This window comes from Schistocerca serialis, chromosome 4, assembly GCF_023864345.2.
Source record: "Schistocerca serialis cubense isolate TAMUIC-IGC-003099 chromosome 4, iqSchSeri2.2, whole genome shotgun sequence".
NCBI classification, from domain to species: domain Eukaryota; kingdom Metazoa; phylum Arthropoda; class Insecta; order Orthoptera; family Acrididae; genus Schistocerca; species Schistocerca serialis.
The window spans coordinates 665,457,311-665,485,169 of NC_064641.1; positions in this window are offsets into that span (position 1 = coordinate 665,457,311).

Genomic DNA, 27,859 nt, shown 5'->3' on the forward strand with positions numbered 1-27,859 from the left:
AGGAGAATCGAAACGCTTGTGAAGAATGTTGAAAATCAACTGCACTGATAGTATGACAAATGGGGATGTTCTCCGGAGAGTGGCGAAAAAAGGAACGTATTGAAAACAAGAAGGGACAGGATGACAGGACGTGACTTTAGGAATCAGGGAGTAACATTCATGGTACTTGAGGGAACGGTAGAGGCTTTAAACTACAGGTGAAAGCAGAGATTGGAGAACAGCCAGCATATAATTGGGGACTTCGGTTGCAAGTGCTACTCTGAAAAGAAGGCTGAAGAGAGGAGAGAAGTTCGTGGCGAGCCGCTAAGAATTCTTTGACATTTGCGAGTTGAAGCCTTCAAGATGCCCAGTCGGCTCCCAATGGCGTTTGATGAACATCTCTGTGACGTTTTGAAGATGAGGAATGAGGAGGTTCTTCGTAGAGAGAGCGAGACAAGGGGTATACGTAAAACACTGACAAGAAGAAGGGACAGGATGATAGGACATTTGTTTAAGACCGCGGGAAATAACCTCCATTGCACTAGAGGGAGTTGTAGAGCAAAAAATATTGTAGAGGAAGACAGATATTGGAATATGTCTAGCAAATAATTGAGGATATGTGTTGCAAGTGCTACTCTGAGATGAATAGGGATGATTAAGGGGCCGCATCAAACCAATCAGTATCCCGATGACTCGAAAAATTACAATAAATAAATACATAAATATAAGGAAATAATTAAAATAACATAAAATCTACGTAAATCATTTTGCACGTTAGTAATCGACTGTTGGACAACACTTTCTGGTGTTTTTAAGAAATTCAGTCTGCATTAAACCCCCCCAACCGAGGTGTTGAAGTTGCTTTGCCCTAAATGAGGTGTGTCCATGAGGTATGTCTGCAAATCTTACCTGAAAGCAAAAAACAAACAATTTTCGTAATCTGTAGGATATTTCACACGGAGTAATAGTAGACTGTTTTGAAAATTGGAAAAATAGTAACCTGGCGGATGTTTGAAACAAAGATGTAGTTCTGTCGTGTGTTTGTGGTCACTGTTCTTGCAATAACTAATGAATAAATTTCAGTAAAACATATCTGGCCAATTACTGCTTGCGGACATGGCCGAGGGAGTAATTCATACAGGTACCTTTATTAGCCGCTCGTAATCTATTCCGTCAGTTTGTGATTTTTAACTAACCAGAATCAAATGCTAGATATCGAATTTTTCTCGAGTGGCGAAATGTTTGATAAATGAAATACTGAGTCTAAAAAAAAAAAAAAAAAAGAAGGCTTTAAAAGGATTAGAATCCACAACCTGTCGCCTTTGTTTTCTAGTCACTAATAGGCATTAAATATCTGTTTCTCTCATAAATAGCTAGATATGCGCGTTAGAACTAGGGATAAAGTGACGAACAGTTCTGTGCGGAATGGGAGTTGAACCCAGAACATTTAGTAGCTGATGATCGCAAGAAGAGACGTTGGCTGTCAAATGTGTAGCGAATGGCAGAGAACAATCTTAGATTCAAAAACTTTTCCTGACGCTCCACCTGTTCATTGAAATGGAGTTCTGTAGATCCTGCCAATGGTCAAGCAATGCTTTAATTGCGTCGAATACGGGCATATCAGCAAACAAAGTCGGTTCCAAAGGAGATCAGACAAATGTAGTGGACCACATTCTGTCGTAATCTGCCTCTCAACTATGCTGTTTGTACTCACTGTTGGTGAACGAAACTCGTGCACGGTTCGGCCCTGCCCTAACTATCATACAGGCGGACTACCTGTATTCTTTCATGCTTAATGTCGTCCCGGGCTGCTATCGCATCTTCTAGCGGGATAATTGCCCGTGTTAGATGGCCAGTACTTTCTGTGGTGGTTTGAGGAGTACGATAAACTCTAGGCGATTACGTGGTCACTAAATTTGCCTGATCAAAACCCGACGCCGCGAATTGTGCGTCGTGTGAGTAAAAATCCGCTGTCATATACCTCCGGATGCGTCTGCATGCCACGTTCATGCATTACGTTCTAAACGTGGAGTAACAGCCTCTCAAGCAGGTGGTTATAACGTTCAGTACATGATCCACATAACTCACCTTTTTTACGCAGATGACATCTGATAACCCGTTTCGTATTATACATTCTAAAGAAAATATGGAGTCACCGACGTGAACGGATTAGATATGCGCATTCTGAGTTCCGAAGGCTATGTCATTCACGCTATTATTCCTGCTATACTTCCTGCACTGTTGTGACAGACAGATAATTCACAGAACGTAACATGCAGAATTTGTTCTGCATGGGTCTGTCATTTTCATGTACGACACGGAATTCTTCACTTATACATCACGAGGAAAGCGCAGGTTTCTGACTGACTGTGCTAGGCAACGATCGAAACTTTAGACTCTTTTTCACATTCTCACTAATTCTTATCGACTCGTCGATATGCAGGAAAGAGTTACAGCAGTTTGTAATCGCTATATTCTTTTGAATTGTCTTGTGTTAGATGTGTTGAAACATTGATTTTGTTGATGTTTCAACAGTTTTACTACATTTTGTTACAAGGTATTTTTTATGATGGAGTGGGACTAGTATATTATGATGGCACTTGAATATTTACTGCGAATCATGCTGGGGCTGAGTATTAACGGAAGGAAACACCAAGTATCTAGTTCCATGTCCTATTTCGTCACTGGATGGAGCTGCAGCATTTTCGCTTTGTTTCGGCTGTTGGCGGACCGGCCGGCCAGTGCCGCATTGAGCGCGTTGATCCAGTGACCTTTCTTGTTGTCCTAATTAACAGCAGGCGCCGCCGTAACCAACATTTACTTTCGGTAATTAGCTCTGAATAGCGGCCGGCGCTGACTCAGCGCGCACGGCGAGAAAAACACATGGCACAGTCAAGTGGCTCGCCACTCCTGCCGAGCGCAGGCGTACAGCTGTTCTCTCGCGCATTTAGAGCGCCGAACACTGCAGTGCAAAACCCTTCTGCAGTTAATCCTGACAGTAGGGCGTACATATTGCAACTGAGTGGCATTAAAAATGACGTACGGGACGAATGAGTCGCGTGATAGGGGCTTACATTAACTGCAGCATTTATCAATCCAGGATTCGGGTGACTCCTCACTTGGAAATGTGTAAAATACTGTTCTAGGAGTCAGGCGAACTTTATTTACTGTTATCTGTTTATTTACAAGCGTCATGACCGTAGCTTCGCCCGTGTATTCATATGTAACTCATATTTATACACACACACAAAACACATTTCCCATCTATCTCTAGCGTAATGCATCTTGTAGTCTAATCTGAATCCTGAAGAAACTTTTACTTCTGCTGGGTAAGAAGCGTGCAAAAGGTCGTGGATTTTACTTCAATTAAAGGTGTGAAAATGGAGCAAACACTTTTTTCGTTTCTAGTATATATACATCAACATCTACATGGTTACCCTGCAATTCATACTTAAGTGCCTGGCAGAGGGTTCATCGAACCATTTTCATACTACTCTATCATTCTACTCTCGAATGGCGCGTGGGAAAAAGGAACACCTAAATCATTCCGTTCGAGCTCTGATTTCTCTTATTTTACTATGACGACCATTTCTCCTACGTAGGTGGGTGTCAACAAAATATTTTAGCATTCGGAAGAGAAAGTTGGTGAGTGAAATTCCGTAAATAGATCTCGCGGGAAAGAAAACCGCCTTTGTTTCAGTGACTGCCACCCCAACTCGCGTATCGTGTCAGTGACACTCTCACCCCTTTTGCACTATAACACGAAACGAGCTGCCCTTCTTTGCACTTTTTCGATGTCCTCCGTCAATCCTACCTGGTAATGATCGCATACCGCGCAGCAATATTCCAGCAGAGGACGGACAAGTGTAATGTAGGCCGTCTCTTTAGTGGGTTTGTCGCATCTTCTAAGTGTTCTGCCAACAAAGTGCAGTCTTTGTTTCGCCTTTCCCACAATATTATCTACGTGGTCTTTCCAATTTAAATTGCTCGTAATTGTAATTCCCAGGCATTTAGTCGAATTGACAGCCCTTAGATTTGTGCGATTTTTCGTATACCCAAAATTTATCGGATTTCTTTTAGTACCCATGTGGATGACCTCACACTTTTCTTTGTTTAGTGCCAATTGGATTGATCGTCTGATGATTTTACTAGACGGTAAATTACAGAGTCATCTGCAAACAATCTAAGGGGGTGCTCAGATTACCACCAAGATCATTTATGTAAGTCAAGAACAGCAGAGGGCCTATGACGCTATCTTGTGGAACGCCAGATATCACTTCTGTTCTAGTAGGGTAAGTCTGTCATCTCATTTCTTTACATCCACACATTACGCTTCGTAATTCTGAGGTATTACAATCAACTAAAACGGGGAAGAAATAGCAAAAGGTCGTTTTCGAAAATGGTATGGTGTATTCTGTTTAAAGGGAGTGAACAGTGTCATATGTTGGGTGATCGGTGTGAAGGACACAGAGATCCCACGTACATTTCTGAGATAGCGTGATCAGCATGTGATAGAGTTTGAAAGGGACCTTATGGTGGGTGTCTATATGGCCAGCTGGTTGGATCGCCAATATCCATATTTGTGGGACATTTGGATGTGACAGTCTTGCGATTCTGGATTTCATGGGAACGTGAGGGCAGGCATAATGATCGTCAAGGATCCAGTCGACCACGTCTGACCATTACAAGGGAGGATCGTTGTACTGTGCACCAACCATATCGTATCCCCTTCAAATCTTACCTGCCATCTGAGAACAAGTAATGGACTGCATACAACGTTTGGTATCGTCGTGCACTATTGGTTTGAGACTGGCAGCAGTGAGAATAGGGAATCACTGTCCTGCACGTAGACTACCGTTAGCACCACAACACAAACGGTCTTGTCTGGAGTGGTGGCATGTCTGGGAAGCATGGACTGCTGATGAACGGCGTTGTATTGTGTTCGGCGAAGAACCGTGGTTCTTGGCTGTCTCGGATAACATCGACGGTGAGCATAGCAGCGAACTCGGGCGGAGGTCCCATCGTTCCAGTCGCTCAGAGAGGTGCGGAGATGTTGCTCCTGGTGTGATTGTGCGGAACGTCATCGAGCATGACTTCAGTTAGTGCAGGAACTCATCGGAGAAACTCTGTCGGCACAATGGTACGTGGCGGACATACCGTATCTACGTGTGCTACTTCCCAAGCGGCAGTATCGTGGTGCCACCTTTCAACACGACGATGCTCGGCAACCCATGGCATCCGTCTGCCTGATGTTCAGATACTCTCCGTGCAGAGAAAGGCCCCCAGATCTGTCCCCGATAAGTTCTAGGCGCTTCAGTCCGGAACTGCGCTGCTGCTACGGTCGCAGGTTCGAATCCTGCCTCGCGCATGGATGTGTGTGACGTCCTTGGGTTAGTTAGTTTAAGTAGTCCTAAGTCTAGGGGATGTTAAATCCCATAGTGCTTAGAGCCATTTCAACCGTCTGTCCCCTATAAGAGGTGTGTAGGAGCAGTTCGTACGTAGATTCATTCCCACGCGTCGACACACCGCATGGAGTAAATATGAAATGAAGCCATCTTTCACAGTACGCGACTACTTATTTCCTACGCAACGTGCCATGGACAGACTCCAGCTCAACGAAGGTTTCACTGACGTCGACCTTCACGACGCACTGACGACGAGTCTAAGACGAAGGTCACCTGGAACTGACGGCTGCCTGTGGAATTCCACCTAGAGTGCTTGGACGTCCTGAAGTCCCAAGTGGAACGTAGTTCCCAGAAAATTTCCTTGGATGTCTAATTGTCCTAATCAAAAAAAGTCAAAATAAGTACTATATCGAAAATCTTAGACCCACCACGCTTCTAAACTGCGACTACAATACCGTAGCACGATGCTTCACCGGACGCCTCAAGACGGTCGTGAACAAAATTCTCAGTGAGGGCCAAACTGGTGCCGTGCGAAGTAGAACAGTATTCGACGCAGTTCTAGCGTACCACGAGTGCACTGGATGTGCAAAAGTAGTATACACTCCCACACCAACAATATCAATAGACTTCAAAGGGGAATTCGACAATGTCAGCTATAAAGACGAGGGCTTGCTGAGAAGTTCAAATGGCTCTAAGCACTATGGGACTTAACATCTGAGACCATCAGTCCCCTAGACTTAGAACTACTTAAACCTAACTAACCTAAGGACATCACACACATCCATGTCCGAGGTAGGATTCGAACCTGCGACCGTAGCACCAGCGCAGTTCCGGACTGAAGCGCCTAGAACCGCTCGGCCACAACGGCCGGCATGCTAAAAAGTAATGCCATCGAATTTTTTACGTGAAAACTCTTAAAGTTTTTTAAAGAAAAGATACGCTATTAATATTCTACATCTTTATCATTCATATCTACATAATTCTCAACACAGTCACTCTGGTGACGAAAACATTTCTTCCAACGAGAGACCGTTACTGTGGAATTTTTGATTTTGTTGACGGAGTCACAAACTCATCTCTGCTTACACCTCTCCAGTACTATCAAGGTGAAGTCCTAGAAATGATCTTTAAGTTTTGCATACGGATGAAAATTGGATAGGGGCCAAGTCGGGACTGTATGGAGGGTGACAATGAAACGAAGGCCTCGAGTTGTTGCAGATGTAGCAGCGCTCGTGTGTCATGATGAAGGAGAGGGTGCTTCATATGTGGAGTAACTCTTCGAATTCTAAACTCAATTACAGCACTCTGTTTCTCGTGCTCGGACAAAATTATGTTACCCACAGCCACTTACACGCTAGGAAGAGGAGCCCTCTAGCGGCAGTGCTCATGTGTAGACACAAAGAATAAAGAATGTTAATAACATTTGTTTCATATAAAAAGTGGAAGAGATTTCACATAAAAAATGCGGATGCAGTACTTTTCAACACGCCCACGTATCTGTGAAAAGTCATGAACATTCTAGGATTTGACTATAAATTTTGAGCTGCAGTCTTTAATCTGCTGACATATTACAATTCTTTAGTGTTCGTCAACGAAGAAGCAACAGATACATTTCCTTCCCATCAAATATACAGTGAAACAAGAATGTCCATCATCTACGGCAGTAATCGTCATAGCCGACCGGTCGCAGGCGTTGCAGTCCTGGACTGTGCGGCTGGTCCCGGCGGAGGTTCGAGTCCTCCCTCAGGCATGGGTGTGTGTGTTTGTCCTTAGGATAATTTAGGTTAAGTAGTGTGTAAGCTTAGGGACTGATGACCTTAGCACATACAATTGATCATTTTAGAAGTAATCGTCATAACGCTCGATCCATTACTCCGCAAAATTTCCTTAATGCTGCACCAGAGGGGAAAATTCAAGCACAGCATGTAAAGCTTACGCAGATTATCTAGGAGTATTTATTATAAATTTCCAATGCAAAAGAAGCCACTGTAAACCATAAGAACATTGGGACAAACACGAGACAATATCAGCGGAGTTGGTACGTAATAAAAGAGAAACACGAAATCCTCGGCGTGCAGCCGTGAACTAGGGGTAGAGTCTTTGATTAGTAACAAAGACATCCTCGACCCGGGATCGAAGCCTGCGATTGCTTAAATTTTGAATGAACATCGTCATCTCCTAATTCAGTCTACGGCCTTGTCAAACAGGGCGAAGGAGCGGACAGAGGTTCAAGGCAATCCCTTGCCCTTGAGGTGGGGGCTGCCTCTAAAGGTGGAAGAACCAGCAATGATCAACGGCTTCAGGATGCAGACGTCAACGGGAACCACTGCATTAAAAACACATTATGCGTATCCACACGACATATGGTCTGTAATTAAGAAAAGTGTCATGACGACCACTTCACCAGCATAAGATTCTCGACCAGCCCCCATTCGGGTCTTCGAGAGGGGACTGCCAAACGGGAGGTGACCATGTGAAAAAAGACTGAGTAACCAACGAGAGGGTAACGTTCTAGGAGTCGGAGCGTGGAATGACAGAAGTTTGAATTTGGTAAGTAAACTAAAAATTAGGAAAGGTAAATGGTAAGACTCAGTCTAGATATAGTTGAGGTGAATGGAGTAAAATTGAGAGAAGACAGGGACTTCTGTCACATGAGTAGGGTAATATCAACAGCAGCAGAAAATGGTACAACAAGAGTAGGATTCTTTATGAAGGTTGGGCAGAGAGTGAGCCATTGTGAATAATGATAGGCTTGCTGTCTCGAAAAGGCCTGGAGATATGGGAAGATTTCAGTTAGATTACATCACGATTAGGCAAAGATTCCGCAGTCAGTTACTAGGTTGTAAGGAATACCCGAGAGCAGATATAGACCCAGATCACTATTTAGTAGTGATGAAGAGTAGGCAGAAGTTTAGGTGACTAGACAGAAAGAATCACTGTGCAAAGAAGTGGGTTGCAGAAATTGTAAGGCATGAAGAGATACGCTTGAAGTTCTCTGAGGCTATAGATACTGCGATAATGAGTAGCTTAGTAGGCAGCCCAGTTGAAGAGGAAAGGGCGTTTCTAAAAGGGGCAATCACAGAAGTTAGATAGAACGTAGGTACAGAGAAGGCAAGAGGAAAAAAAGAAAAAAAACATCGTTAACGGTAGAAATACATCAGCTAATCGATAAAAGAAAGAAATACAAAAATTTTCAAGGAAATTCAGGAATATAGAAATACAAGTCACTTAATAATGAAGTAAGTACAGAGAAGCCAAGGTGAAATGGTTTCACAAAAAATGAGAAGAAATCGAAAAAGAAACGTTTGTCGGAAGGACTGACTCAGTATACAGAAAAGTCGAAAGAATCGTATGTGAAATTAAAAGCAAAGGTGGTAACATTAAGAGTGCGATGGAAATAAAGCTGTTAAATTCTATATGTAAGAGGGGATAAGTGGAAAGAGTACATTAAACGCCTCGGTGAGGGGAAAGACTAGTTTGATGTAGTGATAGAAGAATAAACAAGTGTTGTACAGAAGAGGTAGGAGATGCAGTGTTAGAATCAGAATTTAAAATAGCTTTGGGAAAGCTCGAATAAGGCAGAAGGGATAGATAAGATTCCATCGGAATTTCCAAGATCATTGGGAGAGGTGGAAACAAAACGACTGTTTATAATGGAATCAAGACTGAAGAAAAATTGAGATATGCACATAGGATCTATTGAACTAGGAAAAGCGTTCGACAATGTCAAATGTTGCAAGATGGTCGAAATTCTGAGTAAAATAAGGATGAACTGTAGGGAAAGACGGGTAATATACAACATACACAAGAGTCAAGAGGGAGCAATAAGAGTTGAAGACAAAGAACGGAGTGCTCGGTTTAAAAACATTGTTTGACAGGGATGTAGGCTTTCACTCCACCTGTTAAATCTATACATCGAGGAAGGAATGACGGAAATAATTGAAGGGCTCATGCGCAAAGACAAATCGCGAGTCGATGCGCACACACACACACACACACACACACACACACACACACACACACACACACACAGCCGACTCATGAACGATCGGCAAGCCAAAACTCGTCGTCCGGTAGGACGACCGACCGACGATCCACCAAGACCGTACCCCAGGTCAAGCGATGCGTGGCGGCAGTGGTCGGCGCAGACCTCACTGCTCCAACCCAACTGCACTAAAGTGCGCGTCATTTACGACGGCGGCCGAGTTTAGGTTCAGTCTGCGCATCTGATGTCACAAAACACAGTCAGCCAATGAACAGAGAACGACGTTGCCAGATCTCGACTGCAGTACAGAGCACGGACGAGTGTCTTCAGTTTTAGAAACGTTCCGTCATAAATAAAGTAATTGAACAAAAGCAATGTCTTGATAGCAGACTTTCTATAAAAGAAAGTTTGGAAAAAGCATTCTTTATACCAATTGCTCCATATTCTATAAACCAATTAAACCAAACAAGCAATAAGCCTCCTAATTCAGGCGATAGCAAGGAAATTCATTCTCACTAACTGCTTTTTCACAATAGAGAACAGCGGTAATTGTTTATTTCCTATTGTACTTCGACGACACGTGACTAATTCATAGTCATATCAACAGTGTTTGCCGGTATTTTGTGTAACTCTTTAAAATCCTCTAAGACTCCAGTGGAACGATGAGCTGCGTTAGCGTAATGGTTAAGGTGTTAAGCTACTATGCTAAAGGTTCTGAGTTCAAATCTTTACTTGAAAACAATATCGAAGTCTTATTTCATAAATTTTATTCGTTTGAATGTAATTTTTTGAAATTTCTAGTGGCAACTAAAATCGACCATACGGAAAGTATACGCTGTGGTCTTTTACCACTGCAAACTCTTCAGAATTTCGTGGAATGGTTTGCTACATTTAATGCTGCACAATAACTGCGTTGGACATCGAAACAAAATTAAGTCATTTATGGGGGGAAGGAATCAGTCAAGAAGATGTGTAAAAATCAAATTTTTGGGCGAATTAGTTTTTGTGAAATCGAATGATAAGTGCGTCAAAGCAGTCGGAACGCCATGCGTCTGCACTGCTCGCCTGTGCAAAATCGCGCACAGCGCGGAATGCGGGGAGCACGTCTCTGAAGTAGCGAAACTGTTAATGCGGCCTTGGTGGCTTTACTTCATAAACTGCGCGCTCCCCCCTAAACGTAAAGTTTGCGAACTATACTACACTATGGTGCTGCTTCTCTTGGCGCGTGCGTCGTGTGCAACTGGCAACGCAGCAATCTCCCGCGTCTGGGCAGGCATGCGCGAGCCGCCAAGGTAAAAGAATTGAACTATAGTGCCGCATAGCAACTCCCCGACTGGCAGGTCCAGACTGCGCTCCAGACGCGTTCCATCTGACTGGCAGCCCAAACTCGCGACCCGAACTGGGTTACGACAGGCAACGACCAGGAAGTAATAGCAGTCAAGCAAAGATACTACGAGAGGGTATATATCGATATGCACTGCTAACGCCGCTCACGGTGAGGCAAAGCAGCAACTCAGTAACAATAGTAATTTAAATTAACGTAGTGAGGTGAAAGTACGTTAAAAAGAGGGTGTAAAATACATGATGGCGGAACATGAGCCACGCACGGCACAACAACAACGAAGTGTTCCCACGTTGAGCCAAAGATATCGTCAGTTACGACTGCCGTGAGCACGGTTTCTTCGAGTCTGGAACGTAAATCAATGTAAACGTGTCGACAGGTCGGATGAATCACTTTTCCCTTTACATCAGGGCGATGGTTGTATCCAGAAACGCCGTCATCACGGCTAACGACTTCTCGAAACGCGGACCTCGCCTCCGACTCAAGCTGACCAAATCTGTGAAGGCTTCCCTCGAAATCCTGGTTGGATGGTGTGTGTGTGTGTGTGGGGGGGGGGGGGGGGGGGAGGGAGAATGGAGGATCCTTCCTGCTCCGTTCCTATTTGAGCAAGTAACATGATGGGGTAAAAGGCTTTTTGTTTAGCTAGGACCAGCAGTCTTTTGTATAGCTACTCGAATATCTGTCTTACTATAGCTATGTTACAGTATATTGACTAAGATTTGAACGTGTCTCAAAGGACGTGTCCCAATCTCTGTCTTCCCCTACAGTTTTTTTTACCCTTAACAGATCCCTCCAGTACCGAGGAGGTTATTTCCTGTTGTATTAGCACATGTCTTATCATCCTGTCCCTACTTCTTGTCCTTCTTATCGTATCAGTCCACCCAATTTTCAACCATCTTCTGTAGCACCTCATCTTAAACGCTTCGATTCTCTTCTGTTCTGATTTCCCCTGTGCCCATGTTTCACTACCATACAATACAGTGCTCCAAATTCTTCAACTGGAATTTCAGCATTAAAGAACGCATGTGTAAATGCGAGGCTTCCGCTGCCGGTGTCAATCTTGTTAAAGTTCCCCTTATAGAATACTCAGAATACTAAAATAAACCTCATGGCACAGTGAGACTGCCGCGACTCGGCCGAAACGTCGGATTATTTTGGTATTTCAAGTATTTTCTAGGATAATGCGAAAGTACAGCCTGATGGATTTTCATGAGACAATCCACTTCATACATCGTCATCTAAGCTAAACTGTGACTTACTCGTGAGGGGTAAAAACAGCCATTGGTCTGCGGTGTAGACGCGACGTTTATACGTACTCGACTCACTCCGCTTGTAATAGGAGGACAGCTCGAATGTCTGTCACCTTTAAGAAGTGTACTGCATTCAACGCGCTACGATATCGCGATCTCACAGCAAAGGGCAAACTATCTTAAACTTGGTCGCGGTCCCGTCCTTCTCCTTTACAACAGCAAGTGTCTGTCGCAATCATAACACTAGCCTGTCCTTGGTAATACAAGGTGAGTGAGGATGAGAAGTACACGCTTTGAGGGGTGATGGTACTGGTGGTTCTAAACAAAAATTGTCACATGAACACATGTACACTTGACAACAGTTTCCAAGGAAACTAATTAATGGAATAGGACAAATGCCGGTGATCGTAAAGGAATTAGTGTGGTCTAATGTTTTGTTTAATTGTGTACATTTCCTCACAGAAGATGTTCAAAAACTCCACCGTCAACTGCGATGCATTTTGCAGCTCTTGCAGACAGCTGTTGGGTCGCTGATCTGAGGTCATTCGTACGGGCCTTTACTTGAGCACCTGCATGTAAAATACGAGTGAGAAGTTCCTCCTTTTGTGCCCACTCTGCTCTTGTAGACTTCGCTCATACGCCAATCCCAGAAACAGTTAAAGAACTAAAATCGGGTGACCTCGGCGCCCAAGAAAGGGCTCCATGGCGGCCAGTCCTACGCCCAGGATATGTTTCCGGACTCCTCGCCCCGCCACGCGCAAGTGAAGTACACTTTCAAACGGTCAGTAATATCGCCTCTGTTGTATTCGCAAGTGAGTTCTGTTCAAAAAGGACACCTGTAATTTTCATACAGGTGTACGTCGGGTATGGTTAAGAAAAGGACATGTATTCATGTCAAGTATTTTGTTCAGAATCATCAATGTGCTACGCTACACTGGACCTACACCTAGAGTTACAGCCTGGGGTGTGTGTTGATATGGGAGCAGCAGCACTCTCGTGGTCATCCCACGCATCCTGACTGCAAAATTGTACTTCAGTCTGGTGATTCGACCTGTTGTGCTGCTAAACACCAACAGGTTTCCAGGGGGTGTTTTCCAATAGGGTAACGCTCGGCTACATACCGCTTTTATAACCCAACATGCTCCACAGGGTGTCGACATGTTGTCTTGGTCTGCTCTATGACCAGACCTGTCTCCAGTCTACCACATATGGTACATCATCGGGTGACAACTCTGGCGCCATCCATAACCGTCAGGCCCTCAGCTGGCCTCCTTGTCACCGACAACAAGGTAGAAGTAGCTTTCATCACAAAACACAACTGACCTTTACACTGTCCTCCAGTGAGCTTCCACTTAACAGCACTGAAGTCACAAATGGCGGTAGTTTGGGGCCAGTGAAAGGCACGCTAAGGCCGTCTGGCTCGGTGCTGTCCTTGAGGTAAGCAATTTGTGACAGTTCATTGTGTCACTGTGGTGCCAACTGTTGCTCAGATTGCTGCCGCAGATGCAGTGCGATGCGCCAGAACCAGACGTCGAACACGATGGTCTTCCCTCTCGATAGCGCCATGTGGTCGTCCGTAGCCGACAGGGTGGTCCCGTGACCACTGCCATCAGCAGTCATGTAGAGTAGCTACATTCCCGTCAAGTCATTCTGCAATATCGCAGAAGGAGCATCCAGCTTCTCGTACCCGTATCATACGACCTCGTTCACTCTCTGTGAATTGTTGATAATGGCGTCTTTGTCGCCTTAAAGTCACTCTCAGCTAACATCAACTCACCAAGTCCAGTCTCAAAAGTAATTATCGCTCACTACCATTACAGCGTGTATTTAAAGCAAAACTGATCTCATTCCTCATAGTGGCGATACTAGCACCACTCTTAAGCGGCTGGTGCGAAATATTAGTAGACATCATGTCTCAGATTTTGAAACACGCCTACCAACTTCCTTCTTGGTGTTGCGATTCTTTTTCCGTCAGTGTATAACGAATTAGACACAATCCATAGTTACAGAAAAGAGAGTGCATTTATAAGAGTCTAAGGAACGAAAAGCAGGGAGTAGTTAAGAATTAAGTGAGGCAGTATTGTAGCCTATCCCCGAAATTATTGAGTAAGTAAGCAGAGTAAGCTTTGAAGGAAACTAAGGAGAAAATTGGGAAAGGAATTAATGTTCAGGAAGATGGAAATTTACGATTTGCTGATAATGTTGTAACTTTATAATAGGGTGCAAAGAAACGAATACTGTCTTGAAAAGAAGTTATATGGCCGTTAATAAAAATAAATGAAGGGTGATGGATTGTAGCCGAATTAAATCAATCGTAGCTGAGGGAATTAGATTAGGAAGTGAGATACTGGAAGTATTGCGCGACTTTTTCTGTATTAAATCATGATAAAAAGTATTTCCTGAAGAGATTAAGAGTGTTGCCTTATACGAGAACGAAACATGGTTTATCATCAATATCTAAAAGAGTAGAATAGATGCTTTCGAAATGTTAGTGTAGAAGATTCGATAAGAACCTCGAGTAACTAATTATGAGAAAAGAGCTTTCTAGTAGATCATGACTAAAAGAAGAGGTAGGTTGAAAGGCATCAAGAGAGTTAATATGGAAGGGGGAAAGGTGAAAAGTTCAGAAAGAGAGGGATCGGGCTGATATGGATGTAAGTTTCCGTAGTTACTTACGCAGAAATGCTTTCACAAGACTAATATATGTAGAGTGTTTTATAAACTCATTCATCATTCTGAATACTGCAACAGGAATGATACATCGGCGTCATTGGCCCCACGCTTCTTACGTCTCATAGCTGTAATGTCGTTCTGTTTTGTATCAAGCAGTTACCTGCTTCGTAGAGTAGTGTCTAACTTCTAGCCGATATCGAAATCATTAGAAACGTATTGGGAAAGGAAATTGGCCGTGCCCTTCCGAAGAAACCATTCCGATATTTGCCTGGAGTGATTTGGGAAAACCACGGAAAATGTAAATCTGGATGCTCTGTCGGCGATTCGAACCGTGCCGGCCACTGTGGCCGAGCGGTTCTAGGCACTTCAGTCCGGAACGGCGCTGCTGCTACGGTCGCAGGTTCGAATCCTGCCTCGGGCGTGGATATGTGTGATGTCCTTAGGTTATTTAGGTTTATGCAGTTCTAAGTCTAGGGGACTGATGACCTCAGATGTTAAGTCCCATAGTGCTTGGAGCCATTCGATTTTTGATTCGAACCGTCGTCGTCCCACATGCGAGTCCAGTCTGCTGACCACTGCGTCACCTCGCTCGGTAATTGCAGCTGCATCTGTGTGCGTGTGGTTATTTTAAACAGCACGTTTATGATATTAAAAGACTAAATTTTCACGTGAAATATTTTATTTTGCTAATCTCCTCGTTGTTTTGGGGGACCAATGTAATTTATCCTGCAAATTAGGTTTTTTTGCATTAAATTGTCTTGTCGTGTTCCACACATTACTGACATTTAAACTTTTATAGAATTCAAAACATTTCCAGGTCTCTATTTATGGAATATGTAACGTATTTAGGCATTTCGTTACAGATTAAGTATAACGTAAAGAGAAAATATTTTAAATCAAACGAGACTGTGAGCAGCAATATTTTTACGTTTCAAATATTTGTGTTATTGGAAAAATTCCTTGTCTCAGTTAAGGCTTTATCACATTCCGCAGAACAGTTTAACTGCTGCCGCCGCTGTGACGACGTTCCGCCGTTATCGAATCGACGTCAGCGATTTCTGCGGACGCGCCGCCGCTGCGGTCGGCCGGAGCGAAGGCACGCTGATCCGCGAGCCAGGGCCCCGTCGCACGGAATACCTGTTGCGTAGCGGTTAACGCAGAGTTCGCCGAGTTCCAATAACCGATACCTATTCATCAGGAGCGGGCTATATCGATTCGCCAACTAACCCGTAGCCACTGCGCGTGCTTGTTCCCAAGCGTGAAAATTCCTGCCGCCGCACCTTCATCTAGGCTGGAAGCGACAGAATTATTTAGCATACACGAGACAGGCTCCTATCGATGCGTGATACTTTTAACACAGCGTCTGTAATATCGTCTGTAGGTCTTCTAGTCTTCCGTGATACCTTACTTCTCGTTTCTACAAAAGCGAACAAATAATCGTGAAGCTCTACTTTTTACCAGCTCATCGTACTTCCCACACGTCTCTCTCATCCATATTCGACATTTATGTACAGCCTATTCATTTCGTAAACTGTATACTAATAACCCTATCGGTTCCTCCTAATTTATTATCTCCTCCTAAACGAACAAACCTTACGTCCCTGCATCTGTACAGCCACCAAACATTCTTTCCGTGCAAATTAAAGCGATTTTCACTCCGAGATAAACAATTCTGTCACCCTGCTCCGTCTAACCGATTTGCTAGGCGTCCCTCCAGTCCTCTTGCAGGTTAGAGATCCACTCCCCTTTCTTTTCTCTCCATAATAATGGCCTGGCCTAAGTCCACGCACATTTATCCTTTTTTTCCTTTATTGTAATTTCATGCCTCAGCTGAGGCGGGCCGGCAGCGGCCTACATACGCAGCTCTTCTGTCAAAAGTCACAACATAAATACACGGAAGGCATAGAAAACATAAAGCTATAAGATGAACACTGTACGAGAGATCAGAAGTCGTTCGACGGAAGACACTGTACTGAAGGGTGGCACCAGTTGAAAACAAATGAAGACGTCCAGGTGGAGACACGAACGTAGGAGAAAACACAGATGAAGACACTGTACACAAACGGAGAGACACTGACGCACGGAAAACACTGGCGACGATCATCGGCGAAGCACACATCTATCCCCTCCTCCCATCATTTTCAATCCGTACAACGTAACTCCTTGATTACTGCTGCACTCCCACTTTATTAAAGCATTATACCTGAAAAACTGCAGATGTAAGGGATCGGCTGGATTCCGTCTCCCTAGACATCTGAGAGGCGTTCAACCCAGTACCACCTCAGAGATATACAGGGGTTGTACAAAACTGTGGAAACGACGCTTTCGAAATGCGTGGTTTAACATCAGTGCAGATGCTAGCCGAGCCTGCAGGTGGTGCTATTGTATTTGACTCCGAACGGCGCCTGTGCAGGGCCCTCAATACGTTGCAAGTGTCAGTCGTGATAAGGACAGTGTCCTTCATAGTCGTGAGTGCATTATGAAGGAGCAAAGTGGCCTCAAACGTGGGCAAATTGTTGATGCTCGTATGGTGGATCCTTCCGTAACCCAGATAGGCGAAGCGTTCGCTGTTTCAAGAGGCGGCATATCGAAAAACTATACCGCATACATGGAAACCGGGAAAAAGCCTGTCAGCATCAAAACAACTCGAAGTGAGTTTCATCAGCAGGTAACTGCAGGGTGAGCTAGAATTCCAAAAACACACATTAGTGATGCAAATCAACTTAACAGGAAAACGTGGTCCGAAGATATAAAATATGGATTATGGGGCATTGAAGAATGTCATTTGTTTGGATGTGTCTTGCACCTCACTGTTTCCAGCTTCTGGTAAAGTTTATGACACAGGAGTGAAACATGGCGGGTCATTGTTGATGACCTGGGCAGCCATATCGTGGTACTTCGCGGTCTCATGGTTAATCTTCAAGGTCGCATTATTTCCAGGTACGATGTATCTACAATGTTTCTTCCCCAATGGTGAAGGTGAGTCCCAAGAGGACAGGCCCCTGTTCACACTGATCGCATCGTACAGGACTGGTTTTGAGAACACGGCGATGAAGTGTCACATCTCCCCTGGCCAACGGAATCGCCAGGCCTCAGTATTATTGAGCCTTTGTGATCTAGTGTAGAGAGAAGAACGCTTGATTGCTATGCACCTCCGTCATCGTTGCTTGATTTTGGCGTTATTTTGCGGGAAGTATGGCATAAGATTCACTTCAAAACTATACAGGATCTGCAGTTATCCATTCCGAGACGACTGCAAGCTGTTGTGAAAGCCAACGGTTTTCCTAAACCTTATTAGGTATGCTAATCTGTTTTTGGGTGTTACTGTATTTTCGTCCACTCGGAGCGTAACCAAGATCTAATCATATGGGGTATTTCCACAGAACGAACTCTTGATTAATAGAAATCGGTACGGTGATTTGGTGGCGAAGGTTCGACGGGAACAAGAATAATATCGTCTGTGCTTTGAACTTCATATATTATTAATATATGCAAACAATTTATTAAATAGGATCAACAGCGTCACTAGATGGTTCGCTTACAATGCTGTCATCTGCAGAGAAGCATCGTCGTTAGACGACTGTAAGTGAAATTCAGAAAGCCTTGGACATTTCTGTGTGGTGTAAAGAGTGACAGTTCTCCTTTAAAGTGGAAAAATAAAAAATAAAAGAAACTGGACACGCGTACTTGGAAAGTGAGCGTGATGACTGCGCGACAGGATATGGTTTGAGGATGATTGTGTGAACCGAAATCGGTAGCTAGTAGACAAAGTAAAGAAATCACGATGTAGAGTAAAACTTTCTGCTCCAACCGACAGTATGTCGAGAATAGGCCGGCGGGTAAAGGCGCTGCAGTCTGGAACCGCGCGACTGCTACGGTCGCAGGTTCGAATCCTGCCTCGGTCATGGATGTTTGTGATGTCCTTAGGTTAGTTAGGTTTAACTAGTTCTACGTTCTGGGGGACTACTGACCTCAGCAGTTGAGTCCCATAGTGCTCAGAACCATTTGAACCATTTTTTTTTATTTTTTTTTTTTTGTCGAGAATATGTACAACAACAGTGATGGTCTGCAGTACACAATTTAGTTCAAGTATCGGGCGGTTTTAATTGAAGGACAGGTACTCACAGACGTCCATTGTGGGCTGTCACTTTCGTATGTCAGCTGGTGCTGTTCACTATTGGTTTGACGGTATGGCATCCATCTTGTCATTTGACAAGTCATAAAGCGAATGAACAGTATGACTATTGAGAACAGAGACCTTGCGCCGTTAGTGAAACTGTTTGATGTGAACGACAGCATTTACAGAGCTTCACTGACAGAGAAAATGACCAAGGAACACGTGCCACGGGTCGTGCTAATGCTCGTGCAGAGTTACAAGAGCTATCCACCCCACGGACAACGGTACGGAGAGCCTTGCGGTCTCTTTTACACTAGTACCAGTACAGGTTCCGGGCGGTGGAGCAACTGAAATGCACTATGTGATCAAAAGTATCCGGACATCCCCAGAAACATACGTTTCTCATATTAGGTGCATTTTGCTGCCACCTACTGTCGGGAATTCCATATCAGCGACCTCAGTAGTCATTAGACATTGTGAGAGAGCAGAATGGGTCGAACACTCCTAAACATCCCTAGGTCCACTGTTTCCGATGTGTAGTGAAGTGCAAACGTGAAGGGACGTGTACAGCACAAAAGCGTACAGGCCGACCTCGTCTGTTGACTGCGAGAGACCGCCGACAGTTGAAGAGGGTCATAATGTGTAATAGGCAGCCAACTATCCACACCATCACACAGGAATTCCAGGACCCACTGCAAGTACTATGACAGTTAGGCGGGAGGTGAGAAAACTTGAATTTCGTGGTCGAGAGGCTGCTCATAAGCCAGATCACGCCGGTAGACGCCAAACGACGCCTCGCTTGGTGTAAGGAGCGCAGACATTAGACGACTGAACAGTGGAAGAACTTTGTGTGGAGTGACGAATCACGGTACACAATATAGCGATCCGATGGCAGTGTGTGGGTACGGCGAATGTCCGGTGAACGTCATCTACCAGCTTATGTAGTGTCAACAGTAAAATTCGGAGGCGACGCTGTTGTGGTATGGTCATGTTTTCGTGGAGGGGGGCTTGCACCCCGTTGTTTTCCGTGGCACTATCAGAGCACAGTCTTACATTGATGTTCTAAGCACCTGCTTGCTTCCCACTGTTGAAGGGCAATTCGGGGATGGCGATTGCATCTGTCAGTACGATCGAGCACCTGTTCATAATGCACGGCCTGTGGCGGAGTGGTTGCACGACAATAACATCCCTGTAATGGACTGGCCTGCACAGAGCCCTGATCTGACTCCTATAGAAAACCTTTCGGATGTTTTGTAACGCCGATTTCGTGCCATGCCTCATAGATCGACATCGATACCTCTCCTCAATATGCCAGTCCGTGAAGTATGGGCTGCCATTCCCCAAGAAATCTTCCAGCACCTGATTGAACGTATGCCTGCAAAAATTGGTAGCTGTCATCAGGGCTAAGGGTGGGCTAACACCATACTGAATTCCAGCATTACCGATAGAGGGCGTCACGAACTTGTATGTCGTTTTCAGCCAGGTATTCGGATACTTTTGATCACATAGTGTATGATGATCCGCAGCGACGTTCTGAATCATCTCTTCGGTTTCTGGAACGGATCAAAGTTGATGACACATGGAAGAGCAATATTCTATGGATTGAAGAAGCACATTTTACGCTACAGGATGCAGTGAATACACAGAACTCTCGGATTTGGAGTACCGTTAAATCGCGTGTTGTGCTCGAAGAGCCATTGCACTCTCTGCGTGTGGCCATGTGGTGAGGATTCACAAGCATCTTTATCCTCGGTCCGTTCTTCTTTGAAAAGGATACATCCAGAGAGTCTTGCGGATTTACTGAGACGTGCGGAAGTTATCACGAGCTCAGTGTACAGTATGTGTGATTCTTGCTTCGCAAGAGCGAAACTGTGTGGAAACCACTGTTTTCATGGAAGTTGGGGCAACATCTCATGTCGCCCGCCCAGTGAAAGATCTTAAAGCAACATTCCACGATGTTGTTATCGTCAGACGTTTTCCAGATTCATGGCTTGCAAGATCACCTCACCTGAATCTCTGTGTCTTTCGGTTCTGAGTATATCTAAAAGAACGCGTTTACCAAGTATACGTCCGGTCTCTACCTGGTATGAGGGCCAGTATACAGGAACAAGTTCTTCAGATTCCACCGGAACTGTTGCGAGCAACTGTTTATCACGTCGTTTTACAGAATGCAGCATCTCGTCGATGTCTCTGATACTCATACTGCACAAGTTGTGTAAGTGGTGATTAATAATAAAATCAGAATTACGCCTTTCACACTTGTTTAACCTTTTCTGCCCATGTACCGTTCCTAATCCACTACACATGGAAAAATTTATATACGTCTTTCTTGTATTCTTAGCACCATATTTGTAGCTGGTGTCCAAAATTGAAATTCATTCTTTCCGCATTAATGCAATAGAATATCTGCCAGGTTTCGCTGCCATATTATAATTACATCCCACACTGGACTTCTGTGAGTAGCTGCACATTAATCGTAGCCCCCGGTATTTAGGGGCGTATTAAAAAGCGACTTGAAAAAGGGCGAACAAGTATTATGTGCGGTAGAGAGGGCATGTAGAAGATTTATATTTGTAGGAGAGGTTCTCATAACTGCATCTGTAAAGAAAATCGCATGCAAAAGGTGCTACTGTGACCAGCTATGGAACATTTCCAGTATTTGGATTTCTTATCGAGTAGGCGTGACAACGGGTCGAACAAAATCTGAAAATTCGCACCTCTCGTTCATAAAAATATAACGGCCGACTCCGCTGACCGTCTGCGATTTGCATATGATGGACTTAACTCGGCCATAACATCAGTGGACATGAAACAATATAAAAACAAAGCGAGAAACCAATTACATACATATTTTTGTTCGCGTTATAGGTAATGGTGTAGCTGGAGAAATGTCGCTGTTGGTTTTATAACTCTCGTTAACTAACTAAGGCAACAAACTCCTGCTCATATAAAATGTATCAGCATTTATGTTTAACATGATTAAGATGGATACGATACTTTGTATCAACAGGTGTTTGTCCCTTTGAAAATGGGGTAATGCCGAAAAGCCTTAGCATGAAAGAAATGAAAAGAAGTATTCGTGGTCATGGTTAGAGACTGAATAAGTGCACAATATGACCGCCATGTCTCATAAAGCTTTTATGAATTATGTATCGATCGTTATCGTTATCCAAATTTTTCACAGTACATGCTGAAGTTGTTTGCAAGCCGCTAATGGTCGCAGCAGAACAAAATTTTATTTTATAGTTTCTTTTGGGGGCATATATAGAAAATCATTAAAACAATATCGTTAGTGAAACTTAGTTACATGCTGAACTTAAGCATAAATTGAAACTGCTTTCCGCCGTCTGCAATGCACATTTGTAAACCGCCCTTCGGTAGATGAACAGCTAAGGTGGTGTATGATGTAGAGATCTGTGCTGCGGTGAGTTGTTGGTGGAAATTCTCTGGCGTTGTTTGTTTTGAAAACTGCATCATTGTGTCCTCCCTACAGAAAAAATACTATGAGCAGCGAAACCAGGTAACATGGTAGGCCACTTTATTGGTTCATTTATACTGCTACCCAAAGTCGCAGCGCGAGAGGAATGAATTCGACAGGCGTTATTTGGCACCAGCACCGCGTAAAATATCGCTAATATGGTGGAAATACTTTTTAAACATTGTCTAGAATGATTAAAAGAAAATCTGCACTGCTGTTTAATACTCTACTTGACAAACCAAATGGAGATTGTCTGTATCCCCGAGTTACATTTTACATAAATTGGTAGTGTGTCTGGTAATTGTTGTTGATAAATCAATTAACATTTTTGCATGATCAAATTTCTTCTTTGCAGAACTTCATAATATGACGTTGTCGTACCCAAGGAATAAGCCGAATGAGACTGAACTATTTTAAACATCGTATCCTTATGTTCTGGAGGCTCTAATCTCCATCCGACCGTACGGATTTATGTCTTCCGTGGTTTCCCTAAATTATTTCAGGCAAATGCGGAGATGGTTCCTACTGTAAGACACTAACCGATTACCTGTTACATCCTTGTAAACGAAGACAGTAAATATTTAAATGCCAGTACATTTCTTTTTTTTTGGTCTGAAACACTGATACTCACGCATGTTAATGATCAAGTAGAGGTGAGTCACGGATGAACAAAACTTTTACTGGAAGATCTACTACTAGGAAAGAAACCATATTTCATCGGTATGAAGAGCTCATTTTTCAAACCTCCTTAATCCCACTTGTACATCTTACCTGTATGTAGTACTGAGCCTGTTAAAGAGAAGATTATTTTGTTCAACCACTCATTTGAGTATGTCACCAAAATTACTGTTCGATTTATTTTCTTTTCAGAAGAATTGTTGCAATTTGTTATATGATCCGATACATAACGTGCCACATTCCATAGCTTTTCTTTGAATTTTCAATGAAATAATTCCCCTCGTCTTAGTCCTAAATCGAACATCAACAACTGCCATCTCTGGAAATGAACTGAAATACGCTGTAGATGCACTGGTTTAAGGGGAGTAGGACGTCAAACGGGCCGACTTGGAGCACGAGAGTCACCACAGGACATTTTAATTTCTACTATCTATACTTTTACAAATAAATTCATAAAACTTTGTCACCATGACCAGGAGGGATTGAGGACTCACACTCATCGCAGTGGAAGTTCAAAAACGTAGCAAAATACCTTTTTTACATGTGAAATTTCATCATTTTTTCACTGCATTTGTTGCTATAGGTACACTTTTCTTCCTAAGTAAGAGAGATTCTTCGATGAATTTTTCATAGCATACAAACAGTAGTTACAGGTGTATGAAACTTTAGAACTTTCCATGAAGTTTAAAATGTAACAGATCATTCATTTTTTCATAAATTAAATAACTTCTAGAGTTTCATACACCTGTAACTGTGGTTTGTATGCTGTCCAAGCGTCATCGAAGAATCTGTCTTACTTAGGAAGAAAAGTGTACCTACAGCAACAAATGCAGCCAGTAGTAAGTGCAAAAAGGATGAAATTTCACATGTAAAAAAAAAAGTGTTTTGTTACGTTTTTGAGCTTCCACTGCTATGAGTATGAATCCTGAATCCTTCCTGGTCATGCTGTTAAAGTATCATGAATTTATTTGTAAAAGTATAGACAGTGGAAATTAAAATGTCCTGTGGTGCCTCTCTTACTCCAAGTCGGCCCGTTCGACGTCCTACCCCCCTTCAAATCTTTGATACTAAAAAAATATGGGAGTCACACATATTTATCTTTGTACCTGATGGTGGCGTTGCAGCCGAAAACCGGTTAGTAAAAGAAAATAATAAATAGTGTAGAATGTTACAGCAGTGTCTTGTGTATTTTCATTCTTAACTTGAAGTACACTGTCCTCCTTCGATTTACTGACAAAGATCCAGCCAGCATTGGTCCATCGCGTATGACAAGGTGGGAAAAAACACATAGCTAGTGTTGTCAAGAGGAGAACGAATCTAGTCACCTATAATCAAATAACAGCTGCTAATGCAATCTTTGTTTCTGCACGGTCTGCAGCGCATTGCTCCTTTACAGATTCGAACAGGATTTCATTAATACTCATCAGCTGGGACAGCGCTGTTGAGCGGATTGGTAGCTAATGCGCTGTGGATAACGGACAATCAATCACGCGAGGCTTACGTCATATATGTCCGCGGAGTGCTTTCGTCCGCGGTCCTCTGCCACCTGCCAATCACGCCTGCCCAACTGCGCTCGATGACCGGCGACCGGCAGCCTAGCGTGGAGGCGGCGGGGGGCGGTGGGGGCGGAGCGGGGGCGGTGGCTGCGGCTGCGGTGGCGCGTGTGGCCAGCCGCCTGTCAGCTGTCACCAACTGTTTATGAAGCCGGGGAGACCCCGAAATTGAATGGTACGGTCAGTGGGCGAGTTCCGAAAGCGGCCAGGCGCCTGCGGCTGACGGCTCGCAGAAATCTGAGCCGTTCCAGCACTGGTTCCTATCACGGCAAAGTCGCTTTGCATCCGTCACTGGACTATCTCACCGAAGTGTATAAAACTGCAAAATAGTTGCAATAATACAACACTCAGCACTGACAAAGAACGATCTGAGTTTATAAATGCACCGACAGTTCCTGAACTTCTTGGGGGCCGTTGTTCATTCATCTTCGGATCCTAACTTAATCGGATCTGCTGTACATACACTCCAAAATGGGACTGGAGCTAATAACACACTGAAGCATCGAAGAAACTGGTATATGCATGTGTATTCGCATGTAAACAGGCAGCTCCTATATAAGACAACAAGTGTCTGGCGTAGTTGTTAGATAGGTTACTGCTGGTATTATCGCAGGTTATCAAGATTTAAGTGAGGTTGAATGTGGTGTTATAGTCGGCGCACGAGCGATGGTTCAAATGGCTCTGAGCACTATGGGACTTAACATCTGTGGTCATCAGTCCCCTAGAACTTAGAACTACTTAAACCTAACTAACCTAAGGACATCATACACATCCATGCCCGAGGCAGGATTCGAACCTGCGACCGTAGCAGTCGCGCGGTTCCAGACTGAGCGCCTTAACCGCGAGACCACCGCGGCCGGCGCACGAGCGATGGAACACAAATCCTCCGAGGTAGCAATGAACTTGGGATTTTATCGTACAGCTATATCATGAGGGTATCGTGAAAATCAGGAATCCGGTAAAACATCAAATCTCCGACATCGCTGCGGCCGGAAAAACATGCTGCAAGAACGGGACCAACACCTACTGAAGAAAATTGTTCAATGTGACAGAAGCGCAACCCTTCCGCAAACTGCTGCAGATTTCAATGCTGGGCCATCAACAACTGTCAGCGTGTGAACCATTCAACGAAACATCATTGATTTCGGAGTCCGCAGCTCGTGATCTTGCGGTAGCGTTCTCGCTTCCCGCGCACGGGCTCCCGGGTTCGATTCCTGGCGGGGTCAGGGATTTTCTCTGCCCCGTCATTCACTGGCAAATCGCCATAGTGGCGTTAAAGAACTTGTGGAGCGGCGGCCGAACCACCCCGCGAGGGGTCTCCCGGCCACCAATGCCATACGCTCATTATTATTGATTTCGGAGCCGAAGGTCCACTCCTGTACCCTTGATGATTGCTCGACACAAAGATTTAAGCCTTGCTTGGGCCAGCTAATACTGACATTGGACTGTTGATGACTGGAAACATGTTGCCTGGTAGGACGAGTCTCGTTTCAAATTGTGGTCGAGCGGATGGACGTACACGGCTACGCGGGCATCCTCATGAATCCATGGGTCCTGCATGTCAGTAGGGGGCTGTTAAAGCTGGTGGAGGCTCCGTAATGATGTGGGGCGTGTGAAATTGGAGTGATATGGGGCCCCTGATACGTCTAGATGCTACTCTAACAGCTGACACCTACGTAGGCATCCTGTCCGATCACCTGCGTCCATTCATGTCCAATGTGTATTCCGACGGACTTCGGCAATTCCAGCAGGACAATGCGACACCCCACACGTCCAGAATTGCTACAGAGTGCCTTCTGGAACACTCTTCTGAGTTTAAACACTTTCGATGGCCACTAAACTCCCCGACATGAACATTACTGAGCATATCTGGGATGCCTTGCCAAGTGCTGTCCAGAAGACATCACTAACCCCTCGTACGCTTGCGGATTTATGGACAGCCTTGTAGGATTCGTATCAGTTCCCTCCAGCACTACTTCAGACATTAGTCGAGTCCATGCTACGTCGTGCTGCGGCCCTTTCGTGCTCGCGATGACCGTACACGATGTTAGGTAGGTGTACCAGTTTCTTTGGCTGTTCAATGTTCAAAAACAAAATAACTGTGAATTCGCTCTGTGAACACTAGACGGAAATAAAATTTGTACTAGGATAAAATTGCTTTAACACTGAATGGAGATTTTTGTGAATAAAGCCACCTAAATCGCTTCATATGTTCCTTTATTTATAGCGACGTTTTGGCTACTGCCATCATCATATTAGCAAACAAGATTCTTTTTGTGTCATCAGCCTATTGATTTTATACAGGGTAATTCAGCTGCCCCTACCACTACTGTTTTATGCACCCCACAATATTATAGCTAGCCTTCGTAAACCACGCGAGAGATTTTAATATTCTCTCGCTTGCTGCGCGCAAACTACTGGGTTGGTACGTAAGTTCGTAGCATTTTTCCATGTTTAATAAATACAACAGATATACATAACAGGTACTTTAGTCATCAATGGTATATTCTCCTTCCCTGCTGACAACTGTCTGTCGACGCTGGAGTAGCTTTTCGATTCCGCAACTGTAGAAATAACGTAATTTTGAGGCGAAGAACACGACGCGGCATGTTCAGAGCTCTTTTTTTCCGCAAAGGCAGTTCCTTGAAGGATGTTTGACAGAGAGCGGGAAAGGTGAAAAATCAGAGGGTGCAACATCAGGTGAATAAGGAGGCTACGGAATGACTTGCCAACTCATGTTACTGTTTCGTATCAGTCTAGAAGAATGTGGGCGGCGTTATCGTGGGCTTGCATCACTTCAGGCGGTCTTCCATGTCGTTCTTCTTGGACTGCGTTTGCAGCATTTCTCAGTTGTTCACAATAAATTTCAGTAATGATGGTTACACCGCGGGGAAGCAATTCGCAGCATAGCACACAGTCGCCGTTCCACCTGCTGGCACGCCTTTGTACGTGGAGTTGCTACTTTGTTTGAGCTTAACCATTCCGTTGTATTCCTTTTATTAGCATGAAGACATCATTTCTCATCACCTGTAATGACGCAGGATGGAAATGGTTGGTGTTGTTCACGAATCAGTTGATGACGAGCAAATAGGGATGCACATGTGGCAGGTCACACGCTGATTTTTGTGATTTTTGCTTAGAGCATGCGGTAGCCTTACACCCGATTTGTCAACCTTCCCCACTTCATGCAAATGTCACACGATAGTAGAATGATCACATTTCATCACATTTACTAGTTCTCGAGTACACTGACGTGGAGCAGCGAGGATTAATGCGTTTAAACGATCTTCATCAAACGCTGAGGGTCTTCCTGAACGTGGAGAGTAACTAATGTCTAAACGATCCTCTTTAAAGAGAGAAAACCATTCTCTTGCCGTGCTCTGTCCAGTGACGTTATCT